Source organism: Martes martes (assembly GCF_963455335.1).
Source record: "Martes martes genome assembly, chromosome: 10".
Classification (NCBI taxonomy): domain Eukaryota; kingdom Metazoa; phylum Chordata; class Mammalia; order Carnivora; family Mustelidae; genus Martes; species Martes martes.
Genome location: NC_137898.1, coordinates 14,571,739 through 14,593,260, shown reverse-complemented (window position 1 = coordinate 14,593,260; position 21,522 = coordinate 14,571,739). Strand labels below are relative to the sequence as shown.

Sequence of the window (21,522 nt, the reverse complement as noted above, 5' to 3'; positions counted from 1 at the left end):
GGAAGAGATTTATACCAGTCGTTCCAAAGTTTTAAGTTGACCAACCCTGCCACGAAAGCCAAGTCCCAGAATTTTTACCCTTAACCTGATTAACTTTTATTGCAGATCAAAAAGGTTTTACTTGTGGCAGGGAGAAAGCAGTGACTCTCTTTTGTGCTTGAGAGCAGTATAGTTTTTGACGTTGGAGAGAGGACCCACTACCTCCAGCAACAGAGCTGGGAGTGGTCAGGCATGAGTTGGGTGTACTAGTTGGATGTATTTAATGTCAACTAAATATGACCCAGAAGGAAGAGTAGCAGGTGCCAGTCTCAATTACAACCAGTAGCCGACAGAATTTCAGGCATCTTCTGGCCTCAAAAAGGACTGAAGGAAAATATTGAGTAGGGAGAATGGAGGGATGAAAAGTAGGAATGGAGCCAAAAGATGTTTTTCCTACCACTGCATTAGCACTTCACCTTAATTGTCCTCTTCTGGTTTGAAGAAGTGCAGGTTCTAGGTGTAAATGCAGAATTAATAACAACTGACCTGTTGAATCTTATGCTTATTTCCAGGGATGACTGGAGCCAAGGTGCAGACTCTTGCCAAATCACAATGAAATTAACTGACTTGGGATAAATATTCCCGTGTTGGGGTCTAAGAGAGATGTGGTAGGCAATCTCTACCCGTTTATTTGCTTTACTCTTAAAAAACAGATAGATGGTTTTGCATTTAGTTTCTCTTGTGTTCTCTTGGTTTCTCCTATTGCTTTTGCTCATGCAGCCTATTTTCCTGCTATGCAAGCAGAGGGCTATAAGCCCACTCCATTGGAGAAGACTGTGGCTCTCCTGAGCCCAAGGTCTCCTGCATGTATCTTAGTACTTCATGATTCAGATACAAAAGTACGTAAGTGTGATTTCCCATATGATGCAGGAAACACACTGCCATCTGCCTCTGAAGTCCTGGGCCTCTTTGATGTTTGCCTGTGCTTTCGTTTTCCTGCTTACTGGACTGTCATGAGTCATTTCATAAAGCATAATGGATGCTTTATGTTAGCTTTGTATTCACTCTGGCAATGATTCAGTAAAAAGTCTACGTATATTTGCAACTCATGTCTAGAGTAAATGTTAGGCTTAGCTGGACAAGGTCACAGTGGTCATTGGTAGTCAGCCTTTGAGAAACCCGAACTCTTGATTTTTCTCCTCTCCTCGTCTCTTCACACTGTTTCCCCACCCCCCAAACCCTCTTAGATATAGAATGCCTTCATATTTTTCTTGAACATTGTCCCATCAAAACCTTCTGTGGATTGCTCCAGGAAGCCTTCATAATGCTCCCCTACCCCACCCCCCCTTAAATAAAATTAGTTCTCAGTCCTCATTAGCATCAAGAACATGTTTTCACAGAACTGCTGTGACATGTCACATCTTATTAGATCCCCATTTCCCCTGATAGACTGTGGAATCTGTGAAGACAGCAATCTTGCCTTATTCATTTGCATGAATTCCACCAAATCTTAGCACAGTCTCTTACAGGAGCAGGTACTCATTAAACGCATGATCAAAGACATCAATGAATCAACAAATTAGCTCTTTAGAGAGAAAGGAGTTCTTTCACTTTGAAGAGTTATTGAGGGCTGACTGACCCACGACGAATCTCCCAGATGCATTTGCATTCCCAGTGTAACAGGTAGATAAAACCATAAGCCAAAGTAATGCTATTTTAATCAGGGCATGTCAGACACTGCCAGACTATAGGAGAGTCAAGTAATCAGGTGTTTGCAAATATTCATAAATGGGGCCCTGGGGACTTTCACGGAAACTTAAAATGATATCATGTGGATTACTGTGACCATGAAACAACTTTGGAAACTGGAAAGGTCAGTGAACACTCACTTGTTTAAGCTGGGGTCAATTTTACCCCAAATAAAACCTCAATTTTATTTTTATTGAGGTCATTCCTAGTATGGCGCCAGTGTCCCCTGTGGTCAGTTTGCTGTCACCAATAGTTACACAACTGTGAGCCATGTTGTGTGTGTGAGACCTTTGTTTCCTTATTTGTAAAATAGGAAGCTGGATTCTATGATCTCTAGAATGCACGTCAAGTAAATATTTCATATAAGCATGAATAAATCAATCATCCAAATATACTTGACTATGAAGGACAGTGCTTTATGTGAAATTAGTGAGATCAATCACCTTTCACTCTTTTGGCAAAGGGAAGGGAGGAGCTGTGGCACAGAGGATTCATAAGTCACCTTTGAACTGGAAAATACATGTGTGATTATAACAGATTTTCAGTTGTCAATTTATTTTGTGCGAAACAATATTACATCAGATTTGCTCCTCTTTGGGATACACTGCAGCAACTGACCTTAGTATTTTTTTCTGATATCATCTAATTGTCTGACTGCCCATTTGGCTGAGGCAGAGACTACCATGGCATGTTAACAACCATCATCATTAAGTCTATGAAGTAGTCAAGTGACCATTTATTTCTATCTCTGTGGTGTTAAAAACAGGAGCATATATGTAAGTAAGTTGAATATTCATCAAAGAAGATTTGCTGATGCCTGAAAGTTAAGTCCATTTGCTTGACGTATCATGAGAGGAAGCTAAGAGCTTGCCCATAGATCTCACTAAAATGAAATCTTTGCTTTGGACACTTCTGGTCTAGGATCTAGTTAGATTTTCAAATATAGAATCTTGGTCTGAAGTGTCATTGGGTTGATGAGTTCTAACTTGTGCCAAAGAATATCCCAAGAGTGTGATACCTAAAAGCCCCCAAAAGCTCACAAGAGAATGGTAGATAAAAGTAGAGTATCAGTTTATGATTTTATTATTAGGTATTAATTTCCATAGACAGGCTCCCTAGAGAATATCTACATATTGGTGTGTGGGATGCCATGTACTAGTTTGAAGCTGCTTGGTGGGTATGGAAATGGGTACAGAATTTGTGACTAAAATTTGAATATTTAGTGGCATCTGGCTAAGCTGCCATAAGCATGATACACCAGAGTTCCTTACCCCATGTAACGCATTTGAATATGAACTTTCCCACTTAGCCTTTTTTTTTTTTTTAACAATTTTATTTATTTACTTGACAGGGAGAGAGCATGAGCAGGGTGGGGGCAGAGGCAGAGGGAGAAGCAGGATCTCCTCTGAGCAGGGAGCCAGATGCCTGGCTCAATCCCAGGACCCTGAGATCATGGAGATGCTTTATTGACTGAGCCACCCAAGTGCCCCTAGGCTTTGCTTTCAGAGCTCCCCTCTTTCCTCCTTCCCCCCATCTTCCTTCCTTCCTTCCCTCCTTCCTTCCTTCCTTCCTTCCTTCCTTCCTTCCTTCCTTCCTTCTCTTGTGGTTGCATTACTGGCAAACTCCTCTACCAATGCACTTACTCTGTCTTTAGATAAGGAATTAATTGAATCTTATTTCTGTTCAATGTCAGGATAGATCTTTCAAAAGTGACTTCGTATATTTTTGTTCTTAAATAAGGAATTAATTGAATCTTATTTCTGTTCAATGTCAGGATAGATCTTTCAAAAGTGACTTCGTATATTTTTGTTCTTAATTATTTTCCCCTCATGGGCAATCCTAATTTCCTTTTATTTCAAATATTTTATTTTTTAGAGGGAAGGGGTTGTGGAGGTAACAGCGAGGCATCTTAATGTTATTCCCGTGAACTGCCTGTAAAATATAAGGTGACAGTTTCTACTCAGTAAACACTATAATGATTCAATGGGTAATCCTGAGATGCAGTGATGTTCCTCAAGTTCTTTTTAATTTAAAAAAAAATTTATTTATTTATTTGAGGTGGGGGAGAGAGGGAGAGGGAGAGGTGGGAGAGGAGATAGGAAGGGCAGACGGAGAGAGAGAGAGAGAATCCTAAGCAGACTCTCTGTTGAGTGCAGAGCCTGACTCCGGCTGGATCCCCCGACCCCGAGATCATGATCTGAGCCCAAACCCAGAGTCAAATGCTTAACCAGCTACACCACTGAGATGCAGTTCTTGAAAGGCTGTTTTTGCCTCAGCAAATCAATTAATTAACAATAAGGCTTTCAGGAGCAAACTGTTGTGGGAGATTCTGTTCTGAATGGGTAGAAGAGTTCGTAAATGGGGATATCTGAAGCTTACACTGGCACGGGAGACACAATGGTGGGAGCAGGATACTAATGGTTGAGTTTTGATTTTCTGCCATGATTTTGAGTTGGGAGAGGAAAGGCATTCAAAGAGACCGGAGATCAGGACAACCAGCCTCTTTGTACGTGAATATACTGCCACCCATTGGTCTTTTCTTGTCACTGGCCAGGTTGAGAAGCCTGATTCTGTGGATTCTTAATATGGCCGGGATCTAGACTCATTCTAGTTATGACTCCTTGGGTTGAGAGCTTAGCAGACTTCTTAATGTGTGTGTGTGTGTGTGTGTGTGTGTGTGTGTGTGTGTGTATCTTTCCCCTGCTGGGGTGGGAGTTAAGTAAGTCGGATACTAGTGCCAACAATGAAACTGACTTTCTCTGGGACCCTGGACAAGTTCTTACTGTTTTGGGTGGTGGTTTCCTCGTTTGCAAAACAGTCAAAAAATTGATCATGATAACCAAATATTTATTGAGCTTAGAAAATGACATTTGTTAAATACTTTGGATGTATTATGTTACTGGAACCAAATAATCATATCCACTTACAAATGAGGAAACTGGCAAAGAAAGCAAGCAAATGATTTGATAAATGACAGAGGTGGGGTTTGATCTAAGGACGATCTGATTTAAAAACACATACCCTCAGTCTTGATGTTAAATGTTTTTTAAAAGAATTCTTCCAGCTTGTTTTTTTCAATATCTTCTTTTCTTAATGAATTAATTATAATGATAGCTAACATTTATTGGCAACTTGTTACTTGACAGAAAATGTGCTAAGGTTTTTACCCGAGTTCTCTCATTAAATCATTGTTATAATCCTATAAAGCAGATACGGTTATTATTCCCATTATATAGGACAGGTCACTATGGCTTACATTAGTTGATTCCTGAATTCCTAATAGTTTCCAGTGGCCCACTTTTAGTTTTTCTTCCTGATTCCCTGACACTAATGTGCCATAGGGCTTTTATTTGTAGCACTTGAAAATGTATATGTTAGCAAGTTCTTTTTTTTGGACAAATGCTTGCACTGGATGGCATAAGGAGGGGGAATACAGAGCTTATTCCAATATAGATCCGTCCCTGAAGAAGACTTCTATCTGGTACAGAAAAGTGCCTTGTCATACGGTTTAGTATGTGTACCTGCTATGTCTGGCGTGGGGGGGCTTGTCCAGCTAGAATACCAAGGAGTCCAGTACCTGGGGAGAGAGATGACACCAGTCTGGGCACAGGGTAAGCTTCCTGGCAAAGGTCACAGTAAACTGACCCTTTAAGGACTGGCACCCTGAGTAGCTCTGAGCTCAGCTTTGTGCAGCTTGGAACATAAGCTTCATGGAACCTCCTGGAAGCCACCTGAATCACACCTATTGTGTCCAAGCATCTATTCCTCTTCCTAACTGCATTGACGATTTCTGCTTTCCATATACCAATATGACTGATGCTTCTCACACTCCCTCAGGTCTCGGGATGATCTGTGATTCCACCAAATAGACATATAGCTATTCTTACTGCTTTAGAATATGTCTTTTTTTTCCTCCAGAATATTATCAAAAAGGTAGAATTAAGGGTTGGCGAGGCTATGGAGAAAGAAGAACTCTAGTACACCTTTTTTGGGAATGGAAATTGGTGTAGTCACTCTGGAAAGCAGTATGGAGGTTCCTCAAAAATCAAAAATAGAAATACCACACAATCCATACAACCCAGCAGTTCTATTTCTGGGTATTTATCCAAAGAGAATGAAAACACCAATCTGAAAAGATACATATACCCTATGTTTATTGCAGCGCTGTTTATAACAGCAGAAATATGGAAGAAACCTAAGTGTTTAACAGTAGATGAATGGATAAAGGAAAAAAAAATGGAATATTACTCAGCCATAAAAAAGAATGAAATCTTGCCATATGTGACGACATGGATGGACCTTGAGGGCATTATGCTGAGTGCCATAAGTTAGGATTAAATAGTACTCAAACATCCATGATTGTACAAATATTACCTCCTTCCATGTACCATGGCTCTCTGTTCATGGGTCCATTGTGCTGGCATTGAGGTGACTGAGGACACAGGCTGCCTGACATTTTGTCTACCTGGTCAGTGATGTCTGCACCAGGTGATATTGTTGGCATTGATGTAAGACAAGAAGAACTGCATCCATTGGACACAATCTATCCATGTGCTTTCCCCCTAGGGCTCTTTGTCTCTGCTTTCCCAATCTTGCATCTTCCAGGTACCTGAACAACCCACCAGGCCATTTGCATCGTCTCAGAAGTCCAAGTATATTTTTAACTCAGGCCACTTCCATTTGTAGTAGAATCTAGTGTTGTCACCTCTTTGATTGTTGATGCTGGTAATTTGTTTCTTTTCTTTTTCTCTGATCAGTCTGATAAGTGTATTGATTTTATTGATCTTCTCAAAGAACCTGGTTTTGATTCCATTGCTTTTAAAAAAGTGTTTTTTGTTTTTGTTTTTTTTACTTAATTGGTTTCCAATCTGACTTTCATTGTTTCTTTTCTTCTGTGTATTAGTTTACTGTGGCTACTGTAACAGATTACTAAAAAGTGGGCCTAAATCAAGAGGGCAGCAGGGTTATGCTTCCTCTAGAGATTCTTGGCAGTGGGAGGGGCATGGAATTTTTTCCCTGCTTCTTCCAGCTTTGCCAGAATTCCTTGGCTTGGGGAACACTCCACTCCAATCTCTGCCTCTGTCTTCACATTGCCTTTTCCTCTCCCTCTCTGGTCTTCTCTACATCTCTTCCTCTTACAAGAATAATTTATTGCATTTGGGTCCCACCCAGATACCTAGAAAACCTCTTCATCTCAGATCTTCGATTTAATTATATCAGTGAAACCCATTAAGCCAAATCAAGAAATGTTCACGGGTTCCAGGGATCAGGATCTGAACCCTTTGGGCTTCACATTGTGCTTGTGTGGGTTTTATTTTCACTTCCTTTTCTGGTTTTTCTTGGGTAGAAGCTGAAGTCACTGATCAAAGACTTTTTATCTTGTTCTCTGTTCGTTGTACTAGAAATTTCCCATAAATGGAGCTTTATGTTTTTCCTATTAAATTTGATATGTCATGTTTTCATTCTGTTAAAAATAATTTCTATATTTATTTAATTTTTTTTTACTTATAGGTTATTTGGAAGTATTTTATTTATTTTTCAAATATTTGGGAATTTTCCAAAGATCTGTCTGTTACTGTTTTCTAATTCAATTACATTGAGGTCAAGAGAATATACTTTCTATGACTTGAATATTTTTAAATTTGAGACTTTTTATAATGGTATATCACGGTAAATATTCTTTTTATTTATTAATTATTTTATTAACATATAATGTATTATTTGTCCCAGGGGTACAGGTCTGTGAATCATCAGGCTTACACATTTCACAGCACTTACCGTATGACACCCCCTCCCCAACGTCCATAACCCAACCACCCTCGCCATACTCCCCTCCCCCCAGCAACCCTCAGTTTGTTTTGTGAGATTAAGAGTCTCTTATGGTTTGTCTCCCTCCCAACCCCATCTTGTTTCATTTTTTCCTTCCCTACCCTCCAAACTCCTCACTCTGCATCTCAAATTCCTCATATCACGGAGATCATATGATAATTGTCTTTCTCTGATTGACTTACTTTGCTCAGCATAATACCCTCTAGTTCCATCCACATCATTGCAAATGAGAAGAGCTCATTTCTTTTGATGGCTGCATAGTATTCCATTGTGCATATATACCACATCTTCTTTATCTATTCATCTGTTGATGGACATCTAGGTTCTTTCCATAGTTTGGCTATTGTGGACTTTGCTGCTATAAACATTTGGGTGCACATGCCCCTTCGGATCACTACATTTGTATCGTTAGGGTAAATTCCCAGTAGTGCAATTCCTGGGTCATAGGGTAGGTTTATTTTCAACTTTTTGAGTAACCTCCATGCTGTTTTACAGAGTGACTGCACCAGCTTGCTTTCCCATCATGGTAAATATTCTAAGTACATTTAAAAATAATACATATTCTTCTATTACTGACTGGAGTGTTCTAGAAGTGCTAAGTTTTGTTCATAATGCTATCTAAGCCTTCTATATCCTCACTGATATTTTGTCTACTTATTGTATCAATGACTAAGAGAATAATGTTGAAATCCCCTACTTTAATTGTAAGACTCATTTGTTTTTCCTTACAGTTATATTGGTGTTTGCTTTATGTATTTTGAAGCTACATTATCAAGTGCAAAAATGTAGAGAGTTGTCATATCTTCTTGATAAATTGACCCCAATATCATTTTGAACTTAACTTCTTTATCTTGGTAATTTTGTTGCTCTAACATATGTTTGGTCTGATGTAATAGAGCTACACCATCTACCCCTTTGTTAGTATTAGCAAAGCTTATCTTTCTTCAGCCTTTCAATATTAAACTATTTGTGTGTCTGTATATTTAAAGTGTGTCTGTATATTCAAAGTGGGTTTCTCAATAGGGTATATTGATCTTACTTTAGTCACAATATCAATTTTACCTTTTAGGGGTATTTAGATGTAGAGTGATTACTGATACGCTTGAGTTTAAATCTACCATCTTGCTTTTTGTTTTCTTGTTGTTCCATCTGTTTTTTTTTTTTTTTTTTTTGGTCCCATCTGTTTTTGTTCATTTTTGTTTCATTTTCTCATTTCTTTGAATCAGTCTTTGGTTGAAAACTGTCCCAGGGAGTTTATTTGTTTTTTGGGGGAGGGGGAGGCACTTCTAGCTTGCTGAGTAGTAGAAAATTAGTAGGAAGAGAAATCCTCAGAAAAAGAAATGCAGGTGGTGGTAGTGAAAGTTGGCTGGTAAGAGCAGGGTAAAACAGAGTAACAGGAAAGCAGTGCACACACTACATTTTCTGAAGTGCCTAAAGTTCACCAAAGATATTATTTAAAAAAAATTTGTTTACTTATTTGAGTGAGAGAGAGAGACAGTGAGAGAGGGAATACAAGCAGGGGGAGTAGGGGAGGGAGAAGCAGGCTTCCGCTGAGCAGGGAGCCTGATGCAGGGCTCGATCCCAGGACTCTGGGATCACGACCTGAGCCAAAGGCAGAAGCTTAACGACTGAGCCACCCAGTTGTCCCCAAAGATATGATTTTTTAAAAATTTTTTCTTTTTTCTTAATGTTTTATTTCTTTTCAGCGTAACAGTATTCATTGTTTTTTCACCACACCCAGTGCTCCATGCAATCCGTGCCCTCCCTAGTTCCCGCCACCTGGTTCCCCCAACCTCCCACCCCCCGCCCCTTCCAAACCCTCAGGTTGTTTTTCAGAGTCCATAGTCTCTCATGGTTCACCTCCCCTTCCAATTTCCCTCAACTCCCTTCTCCTTTCCATCTACCCTTGTCCTCCATATTGTTTGTTATGCTCTACAAATAAGTCAAACCATATGATACTTGACTTTAAGCCTCTTTCTTGCTGGCTAGTAATTGGAGAGGCAATCTCATGATGTGGTGGGGTGCCCAATGAGTAAGTTGCTAAGGCTCATTTTAAATGACTGTTTCTAAATCAGGAGAAAATACAAATATGATTCAAGTAAATAGCTGGGAATATTAGGACAAGGTATTATATTATTTATCAAGGTAGCAGTATCAGCTTTATAACTTTACCTCTTGGCTTTATCCCAGGGATTAAATGGTGGACACAAAAGTGCAGTGAATTGAAGATGGTAGGATAAGGTGGGACATTATGCAGCAGTGAATTGAAGATGGTAGGATAAGGTGGGACGTTAACAATCAGAAACCATTTCAAGCTAGGACACTTGTATTATTTATGTTGAAATACATATACATTTTCTAAAGAAGTAAATTGTTTGCTTTATGGATGGTGGCTTACATGTTATGTTTATTTATGGACAACTTTAGGAAGAAAGTGAGATTACAAGGTATAGAGATAAAGACAGATAAAATAGTAGATTTGGATGTAATTTCTTAGATTATACATGCTATACATACTTTTCATATTCTTTTTTAAATTAACAAAAAATATGAATGTCTTTTTATCTGTTTAAGTATTCATCTCCACATAATTTCTAAGGTTCGTTATTTTCCACTTATAAAGTATGGAAATATAAGTAAATGTAAATTTCCCATCCACTCCAGATTCCTATGAATGAAGAGATTCCTCATCCAAAGATTTTGCCTGCATATAAAAGCATGCACATTTGTACATATGTATACACTTTTACAAGTAATGTAAAGGAAAGCTTACCTTATACACACCTCTACTTCTGGCTTATTTATTTATTTATTTTACTGAATGAATCTGATATATACTGTTGTATAAATTTAAGACGTACAATGTGTTAATTTAATACATTTATATATTGTAACATGGGCATCATTGCATTGCATATTGTAATATGACTGTCATTATCATATTACATAATTATAGCATAGTGTTGTTATCTATATTCATTATATTATGCATGGGTAAAATAGTAGTGCATTCATGTTGTTGCAAATGACAGGTTATTCTCCTTTCTTATGGCTGAATAATATTTCATTGTGTATATATGCCACATTTAAAAAAACATTAGCCCATCTATTTTGAGCAGGGGCGGGACCAAGGCAGAGGGAAAGAAAGAATCCTCAAACAGAATTCCCACTGAGCATAGAGGCTGATGCTGGGCTAGATCCCAGCATCATGACCTGAGTGGAAATCAAGAGTGGGTTGCTTATCTGAGCCACCCAGGTGCTCCTACATCACTTTTTTCTTATCTATTTATCTCTTAATGGGCATTTAGGAATATATATATATATGCTACTGTAAATAATGTTACAATAAACATGGAAGTACAGATCTCTCCTCAAAACTATTTTCATTTCCTTCAGGTGTATACACAGAAGTGGAATTGTTGGATTCTATGGTAGACATATTTTTAATTTGGGGGAGAGCCTCCATACTGTTTAATAGTGGTGGGACCAATTTACATTTCCATCAACAATGTAGAAAGGTTTCCTTTTTTTCTACATCCTCACCAATACTTCTTGTCTCTTGTCTTCTTGATTAGAGTCACTCTAACAGGTGTGAGGTGATATATTTTTGTGGTTTTGATTTTTATTTTCCTGACAATTAGTGATGTTGAACATCTTTCCACTTGCCTGTTGGCCCCCATTTTTTTGTCCTCTCTGGAAATAGGTCTATTTAACTTTTCTGCCCATTAAAAAATATATATATATATTTATTTATTTAAGCTTTTATTTTAATTCCAGTATACTTAATATACAGTGTTGCATTAGTTTCTTTCAGATGTACAATGTAGTGATTCAACATTCCATATATTATTCAGTGCTAATTAAGATAAGTGTACACTTAATCCCCTTCACCTGTTTCACCCATCCCCACACACATCTCCCCTCTGGCAACCATCTATTTGTTCTCTATAATTAAGAGTCTGTGTTTTTTGGTTTGTCTCTTTCTCTTTTTTCCTTTTGTTCATTTGTTTTTTTTTCTTAAGCCACACATATAAGTGAAATCATATGGTATCTGCCTTTCTTTGACTGACTTATTTCACTCATTTCATACTCTCTAGGTCCATCTATGTTGTTGCAAATGGCATATGGCCAAATAATATTCCATTGTATATATATACACCACACCTTTATCCATTCATCTATCAATGGACACTTGGGCTGCATCCACTGTTAGGTTAACAATGTTAATTCTTCTGATCCATGAGCATAGACTGTCTTCACATTTGTGTTTTCTTTGATTTCTCTCAACAGTCCTGTGTTTTTCATTTTACACATCTTTCACTTCTTTGGTTAATTTTATCCCTAAGTATTTCATTGTTTTTGATGCTATTTTGAGTGGTGTATTTTTCTTTATTTCTTTTTCAGATGTTTCATCATTAGTGTAAAAGAATACAACTGCAACTTTACTGAACTGTTGATTAGTTCTTACAATTTTTTGATGGGCTCCTATATATAAAAGCATTTAATCAGCAAAAGTGGCAATTTTAGTTCTTCCTTTCCCATTTGGATGTCTTTTATTTCTTTGTCTTGTCTAATTCCTATAGCTAGGACTTCCAGTACTATGTTGAATAAGTTTGGTGAGAGTGAGCAAAGTTGTCTTGTTCCTGATCTTAGAGGAAAACTTTTCCATATTTCTTCATTGAGTATAATGTCAGCTGTGGGTTTGTCTTATACAGTCTTCATTATGTTGATCTATGTCCCTTCTATACTCAATAAGTTAAGAGTTGTTTTTTTTTTTTGAAAAAAGTGTTGTATTTTTTAAAAAATCTATTTATTTATTTTTATTTTTAAAAATAAACATATAATGTATTTTTATCCCCAGGGGTACAGGTCTGTGAATCGCCAGGTTTACACATTTCACAGCACTCATCATAGCACATGCCCTCCCCAATGTCCATATCCCCACCACCCTCTCCTGTCCCCCCTCCCCCCAGCAACCCTCAGTCTGTTTTTTGGGATTGAGTCTTTTATGGTTCGTCTCCCTCCCAATCCCATCTTCTTTCATTTTTCTTTTCCTACCCCCTAAGCCCCCCACATTGCATCTCCACTTCCTCATATCAGGGAGATCATATGATAGTTGTCTTTCTCCGATTGACTTATTTTGCTTAGCATAATACCTTCTAGTTCCATCCATGTCATCACAAATGGCAAGATTTCATTTCTTTTGCTGGCTGCATAATATTCCATTGTATATATATACCACACCTTCTTTATCCATTCATCTGTTGATGGACATCTAGGTTCTTTCCATAGTTTGGCTATGGTGGACATTGCTGCTATAAACATTCGGGTGCACGTGCCCCTTTGGAGCACCACGTTTGTATCTTTAGGATATATACTCAGTGCAATCGCTGGGTCATAGGGTAGCTCCATTTTCAGTTTTTTGAGGAACCTCCACACTGTTTTCCAGAGTGGTTGCACCAGCTTGCATTCCCACCAACAGTGTAGGAGGGTTCCCCTCTCTCCGCATCCTCGCCAGCATCTGTCATTTCCTGACTTGTTAATTTTAGCCATTCTGACTGGTGTGAGGTGGTATCTCATTGTGGTTTTGATTTGTATTTCCCTGGTGCCGAGGGATGTGGAGCATTTTTTCATGTGTCTGTTGGCCATCTGGATGTCTTCTTTGCAGAAATGTCTGTTCATGTCCTCTGCCCATTTCTTGATTGGATTATTTGTTCTTTGGGCATTGAGTTTGCTAAGCTCTTTATAGATTTTGGATACTAGCCCTTTATCTGATATGTCATTTGCAAATATCTTCTCCCATTCTGTCAGTTGTCTTTTGGTTTTGTTAACTGTTTCCTTTGCTGTGCAAAAGCTTTTGATCTTGATGAAATCCCAATAGTTCATTTCTGCCCTTGCTTCTGTTGCCTTTGGCGATGTTCCTAGGAAGAAGTTGCTGCGGTTGAGGTCAAAGAGGTTGCTGCCTGTGTTCTCCTCAAGGATTTTGATGGATTCCTTTCTCACAGTGAGGTCCTTCATCCATTTTGAGTCTATTTTCATGTGTGGTGTGAAGAAATAGTCCAATTTCATTTTTCTGCATGTGGCTGTTCAATTTTCCCAAAGGTGTTGTATTTTGTGAAAAAAAAATTTTCATGTTTATTGAGATGATGTGATTTTGCTCCTTGTTTTTTAAAGTTGAATATTTCATATGTAATTGTATCACTTCAAAACACATAGCTCTAACTCATTTAAAATCCTATTTAACGTGGAAAATATTGATAAAAAATGATTTCTAAGCATTTGTTATTTTAACTAGTGCTGCAACAGTAGATACATTTTGTGTTAGCTGTGCCTTCAATTTTTAAAGCTTTCTGCTTTTAATATTCTTTTAAAAATATTTTACTTTATAGTACAACTTTTCATGTGTTGAGGCATCTGTAATGTATGTGCATTTCTTCTGGTAATATGAAAGTGATATAATTTATTTTTATAATTTATGATGGTAACTTTTAGATTGCATATAATAAAATATTTCTTGAGTTATTGTTTTCAAACTATATCATTATAAAAGATGTTAATTAATATTAGGCTTTTCCTACATTTATATTTCTTATTTTCCTTCCATAGGCTCATTTTAATAGATTATATTATTATCCTTGACACGCCTAGTGGCAAATTTCCTATGTCTTAGAATATGCCCATATATGAAATGCTGTATATATCACATTTAATCAGTATTTAATAGCTCTCTATACTGAAAGAAGGAGATTGGTAAGCAAGAGAACCTGTAAAACTCTGTCTTCTTTTATGTTTGTGCTAATTATATTATCATATTATTATTAGTCATATTAATATCATTATTGATTATATTAATATTGTTATACCACCATTTCCTATAATCACCACAGCTTTTTATTCTTGAGCCCATACATAAGGGTATTCACTCAAATCAATGTAAGGTGGGAGGAAATTGTTGAGCATTTTGAGAATGATCAGACTTTTCTCCTCTTAAAGAAAAGGAAGTCCAGCCAAAGTACTAGAATTTCATGTTTTTTCCTTAAGATATTTTGTGTGCACCTGGGTGTTATATGCAAACAATGAATCATGGAACACTACATCAAAAACTAATGATGTACTGCGTGGTGACTAATGTAACACAATAAAAAAAGGAAAAAAAATATTGTATGCTTTTCAATTCAGTAACATGGCAAAATATTAAAATCAATGCACAGAAATCAGTTGCATTTCTACACACTAACAATAAGACACAAGAAAGAGAAATTAAGGAATTGACTCCATTTATGACTGCACCAAAAACCATAAAATAACTAGGAATAAACCTAACCAAAGGTAAAGGATCTGTACTCTAAAAACTACAGAGAACACTGATGAAAGAAATTGAGGAAGACACAAAGAAATGGAAAAACATTCCATGCTCATGGATTAGAAGAATAAATATTGTTAAAATATCTATACCACCTAGAGAATCTACACATTCATGCAATCAGTATCAAAATACCATCAATATTTTTCACAGAGCTGGAACAAATAATCCTAAAATTTGCATGGAACCAGAAAAGACCCAGAATAGCCAGAATGTTGAAAAAAAAATCTGGTGGCATCACAATGCCAGGCTTCAAGCTCTATTACAAAACTGTAATCATCAAGACAGCATGGTACTGGCACAAAAACAGACACACAGATTAATGGAACAGAACTGGGAGCCCAGAAATGGACCCTTAGCTCTATGGCCAACTAATCTTTGACAAAGCAGGAAAGAATATCCAATGGAAAAAAGACAGTCTCTTCAATCAATGGTACCTGGAAAATGGATAGCCACATGCAGAAGAATGAAACCAGGACATTTTTTTCACACCATACACAAAGATAAACTCAAAATGGATGAAGGACCTCAATTGGAGACAGGAATCCATCAAAATCCTAAGGAAGAACACAAGCAGCAACCACTTAGACTTCCACCACAGCAACTTCTTGCTGGACACATCTCCAAAGACAAAGGACACAAAAGCAAAAATGAACTATTGGAATTTCATCAAGCTCCAAAGCTTCTGCACAGCAAAGGAAACAGTCAACAAAAATAAAAGACAACCCACGGGATGGGAGAAGATCTAATTTGCAAATGACATATTAGATAAAGGGCTAGTATCCAAGATCTATAAGGAAGTTATCAAACTCAACACCCAAAAAACAAATAATCCAGTCAAGAAATAGAAGACATGAACAGATTTTCTCTGAAGACGACATCCAAATGGCTAAAAGACACATGAAAAAATGCTCCACATCCCTTGGCATCAGGGACATACAAATCAAAACCACAATGAGATACCACTTCACACCAGTCAGAATGGTTAAAATTAACAAGACAGGAAAAAAAAAAACAAATGTTGGTGAGGATGTGGAGAAAAGGAAACCTTCTTAAACTTTTGGTTGGCATGCAAGCTGGTACAGCCATTCTTGAAGACAGTATGGAGATTCCTCCATAAGTTAAAAATAGATTTGCCCTATGACCCAGCAGTTGCACCCTACTAGGCATTTATCCCAAAGACACAAATGTAGTGATCCAAAGGGGCACCTGCTTCCCAATGTTCAGAGCAGCAATGTCCACAATAGACAAACTATGGAAAAAGCCAAGATGTCCATTGACAGATAAATGGATAAAGAAGATGTGGTTCATATATAAAATGGAATATTACTCTGCCATCAGAAAGGATGAATACTTAGCATTTACATCAATGTGGATGGAACTGGATGGTATGCTCAGCAAAATAAGTCAGAGAAAGAAAATTATCATATGGTTTCACTCACATATGGAATATAAGAAACAGCACAGAGAATCATAGGGGAAGGGACAAAAACTGAATGGGAAGTCATCAGAGAGGGAGGAAAAACCATGAGAGAATCTTATAGGAAACAAACTGAGGGTTGTTGGAGGGAGGGTGGGTGGAGGGCTGGAATAATTGGGTGATGGGCATTGGGTGTTATATATAGTTGATAAAATATTGAACACTATATCTGAAACCAAGTATATATTGTATGTTGGTTAACTGAATTTAAATAAAAAAAAAAAAGAAAAAAAAAGTTTTGTGTGTTTTTACTGCTTAAATACAGATCTTGTTACGTTTTTGTTAAGTTTTTTACATGCAACATCTCTCTTCTTTAGAGATACCAACTATTTGTATGTTAGATCTTCCTTTAGTCCTAAGTAATCATATTTTTCTATGAACATTTTGAAGTTGTAGCTTATTTTTAAATTTTATCTTTTTAACCTTCTCAAATATCTTCCATGATTGCTCTAAGGAGAGTCTATATTACTTTTTTGTTTTGTTTCATGTGTTGACAATTTTCATATAATTTCTTTCCTGGGATTAGCCAGCCTACTTAAATTTAAATTATATATATATATATATATATATATATATATATATATATATATATATATATATACATTTCATTTTTTTCAATGTTGCTATTCCACAGAATGACTTTTTTTCATTTTAAAAGTGTATTAAAGAATTTTCTACATATTTTTCTGTGAATAGAATGACTTTTCCTCTTATTTTCTTTTCCCTTTTTAGATTTAATAAAATGTCAATAAAATGTTTTTGTTGTTTTTCTTATTAGTTTTAATTGGTTTTTAAGAAGAATTTTCCTTCCATCCTTAATCAAATGTATAGAACATAATTTTAATTGCTAAATATACACCATTATGAATTATAAATTTTGGGGAGGGGTCATTTTCAAGTAATTCAACAAATGCACAATGACAATTATTGACAACCTTCTGAAATAGATAGCTAAAATGAACTACCAATAAAATATTATAAGGGTTGAGTAGAAGGGGTTACCAACTCTTCTCTCAACAATAAGGTCTCAGAGAAGTTGGTGATTGCAATACTTTAATCTGTTTCACCAGACTCCACATTTGCTTCTCTTTTGTGTGACCCTTCCATCCCAAAGATCTTCCTTGCTTCTGCTTCTGCTGATCTCATTAGCACTGCCCTGGAATACCTTTCCTCTAACTTCAGTTTATCTAAATTTTGTTTATTTTTCTGAGGTAATTCCTTCCTTGAGTATTTTCTCCTCTATTCCAGTTTTATAGTGATCTGTCCCTTCTTTGGAGTCCATGGACTGTGTGTTTTTTGTTTTTTGTTTTTGTTTTTGTTTTTTTTGCCTAGAGATTAAAAAAACCTGCTGTTTTATTTGAATGTCTAGGTATTATGTCTAAACTATGCTATGAAGCCTGATAATAATACAGAACATTAATGAGCACTGATTCTGTACTGGACACTCATTAAGTAGTTTAAATGTAGAGCTGTGAATTGTGTAAGACTGATGAATCTCAGACCTGTACCTGTGAAACAAATAATACATTATATGCTAATAAAACAAACAAACAAACAAATAAATGTATCACTTCATTAAATCCTTCCAAGATCTCTGTGAACTAGACACTGTTGTCTTCTTTAGTTTAGGGATTAAGAGAATGAGGTGCAGAGAGACTTAAAAATATGCTTTAAGTGACACAAGCAGTAAAGCAGTGGAATTGAGATTAACACCAGGGGATGTGTCTCCAGAATCCAGGCAGCAAACTACTTCCTCCAAACTGGTCCTGGGTGCTCAATGCATCACACCCCACTGATAGAAAAGAGAGCTCCTTTTGGCATGAAGGATGCCAAAGCAGGGGGCAATCCCCTTTGTTTTCTTAGGAATCCTCTCTTTGAGAAATGACACAGTTTTGAGATAATACTTGGTGCAAGTGCCACTGAGATTATGTTAATTTTGTCCCTTTAGGTGTAAACGCTTGAGGTTTTAGTTCTTTGGGGACCTGACACCAAACTACTGAAAACTCCTGAGAACTATTGGAAACTCCTTGTTCTGTGCAGTATGTATATTAATGTGTAGGTCAATTAGGATCTCTTCACTTGCAGGCTCTTCAAGATGGAGATCTGTTCTCTTCACCATGTATTTAGAAAGTCATGCCTCTTGGAAGAGGTTACCACCATGAAGGAAGTTGAGTATTCCTTTCTTCTAGAAAATGGTTGTTTCCTTTGAAGCAGTTAAGGGAGCTACATGAAGGATATCCTTAAAGAAGTGAGTACAGTGCATTTTGGAAGATATGAAGTTTTTGAAATTTGGTAGAGAAACATCAGGATGAGCTTAAATGACAGGAAAATAACCTTCCTAGCTCAGGCTTTCTAAATAGAGCAGACTGGCATTTTGTTTACATTCTCAGGAGACTAAACAACTGGTTTGTGTCACTTTCTTTTTAAAACTGAATTTCCTGTTTAGTTTTGCATAATATAGAGATACTGCAATGTCTATGAAGATTTCTAAGGCCACAGAATGTAGGTATGCAAGGGACATAAAGATTATCCTCCTTGTCTCAAAATAGCTTATATTTAAATAAGAGAAGAGAAGAGAAGAGAAGAGAAGAGAAGAGAAGAGAAGAGAAGAGAAGAGAAGAGAAGAGAAGAGAAGAGAAGAGAAGGAGGGAAAGAAAGAAAGAAAGAGAAAGAAAGAAAGATGGATGGGATGGGATCAAAACTAGGAGCAGCTTGTCTATTCTACCCTCTAAATCCCCACATACCTATATTAGTGTATTTGGATTGGCATTAACATTTATGCCATGGCTGATGCTCCTATCATAAGCCTAGAATTGTCTTTGTTACTGATGAAATCATACTTTAGATTGTATTGAGCAAATAATTATGACAATGCTAAAAGAATCAAGTTGAATGGATACAGTCACTATTTATATCCTATATCAAGCTTCACATGTAATTATTGTACAATATGAGTAGCATTTTGCTTTTATTTTATTTAGAGGACATTAGTTGAAGTGATAGTAAATGTTACTTAAAACCAGATTTTTTTTTTAAAGATTTATTTATTTATTTGACAGAAAGAGAGACAGTGAGAGAGGAAACACAAGCTAGGGGAGTGGGAGAGGGAGAAGCAGGTTTCCCGCTGAGCAGGGAGCCTGATGCAGGACTCAATCTCAGGACCCTGGGATCATGGCCTGTGCCGAAGGCAGACGCTTAATGACTGAGCCACCCAGGCACCCCAAAACCAGAATTTTCATACAAATTTTCCTACATAGTGATTGTCTCTTTGGAAACCATTTGATTTCTTCTTCCTGAACTAATGAGACAAAAAGTAGTATTTTCTGCATGGTGCTCCTTGCACAAATCATTCCCCATGCACAAATCATTCCCCACTTGATATTTTACTCATTACTATAATTGACATTGTCTGACAGATGTCAGGATGAGTGTCTTAAAAGAAGTTTATATGATGTATAGGGAATCACATAAAATAATAATATGTTATTTTGGTGCAAACAGATGCTTGATTTTCTGTACAACTGTCATGGCATTTCCATTTTGCTGTCCAAAATTTGCAGATCACTTGTTCTTACACACAAGACCTCTCCATCTCTTCTATGGCATCGTATTCTTTTATATCAGTAACTGCTTTACTAATTGTGTGCATTATCCTTTCCACATCCTGTTATCAATGCAAGTAGAGTATAGACTGATAAACACACCTATGAATTGTGTCTTAATAATATTAGAATGGTACTGATCCTTCAGTGAGAACGGGGACTCCGTTGCTTAGTCTTTCCCAGATGTCTGATGTAACCATCTGAATATCACATTCGTGAGATTTTACAGTACTTCCAGTAAAAGTATTAACTGAGTTTTATTATCCCATAACACAGTAAAATGAAATGTGGAGACCAATTCCCATTTCAAATACACCTTGAGGGAGGTTTCGACAATGTAGTTGGACTCCTCTTTTTCTGGGAGAGAGTACTGAATCCAAAGAGATCGGGAGTGAATTATCCAAGTTTACACAGTGTCTATGCACAACTCCTAGACCTAGTACGTGGACATCCTGTCTTCCAGTTCAACAATAATTCAATAATTGCCTATTATAGGCCTGTTTAGGATAATCTGTCATTTGTATAAAACATTATTCCTAAGTGCTAGTGATTGTTTTTCCTTCTTGTAACAGATTGCAACTGACCGATGGAAGATAAGAATCAGACAGAAGTGACTGAATTTCTTTTCTTGGGCCTCACAGATCACCTCCAGCATCAGATTGTCCTCTTTGTCATGCTTCTCTTTGTCTATGTTGTCACCCTGGGGGGTAACGTAGGGATGATCATTCTCATGTGGACTGATCCAAGACTCCACACTCCTATGTACTTTTTTCTCAGCCACTTGTCCTTTGTAGATATTTGTTCTTCTTCTTCCATTGCCCCCAAGATGCTGTGTGATATCTTTGCGGAGAAAAAAGACATCTCTTTTGTGGGTTGTGCTGCACAGATGTGGTTCTTTGGCTTCTTTGTGGCAAGTGAATGTTTCCTCCTGGCTTCCATGGCATATGACTGGTATATGGCCATCTGTAAGCCCTTGCTGTGCACACTCATCATGTCCCAGAGGGTCTGTGTGCGGCTGGTGGTAGGGCCTTACACCATAGCTCTTATAAGCACAATGACCCATACAATTCTCACTTTTCGCTTACCCTTCTGTGGTCCAAATATCATCAATCACTTCTTCTGTGACATTTCTCCACTGCTGTCTCTAGCATGTGCAGACACATGGATCAATAAATTAGTGCTGTTCATCTTGGCTGGAGCTATAATCATACTCAGTGGCCTGATCATCATGGTCTCCTATATTTGCATCCTGGTGGCCATCTTGAAGATCCAGACTGCTGATGGGAGGCAGAAAGCTTTCTCCACTTGCTCTTCTCACCTGGCTGCTGTCTCCATCCTCTATGGGACTCTTTTCTTTATCTATGTTCGGCCTGGCTCCACTTCCTCCCTGGATATCAATAAAGTGATTTCTCTGTTTTATACTGTGGTAATCCCCATGTTGAACACCCTCATCTATAGTCTGAGGAACAAGGAGGTGAAAAATGCATTCAGGAGGAAGTTGGAAAGGAAAAATTCTCTAA

At 37.2% G+C, this 21,522-nt stretch overlaps 1 pseudogene across 1 annotated transcript; it reads left to right on the top strand.

Annotated features, from left to right (window-relative positions):
- The first annotated feature begins 20,588 nt into the window (after nucleotides 1-20,588).
- LOC308351133 (olfactory receptor 5G3-like) lies at nucleotides 20,589-21,522 on the top strand (annotated as a pseudogene). Its single transcript has one exon. The product of its transcript is annotated as an olfactory receptor 5G3-like (transcript).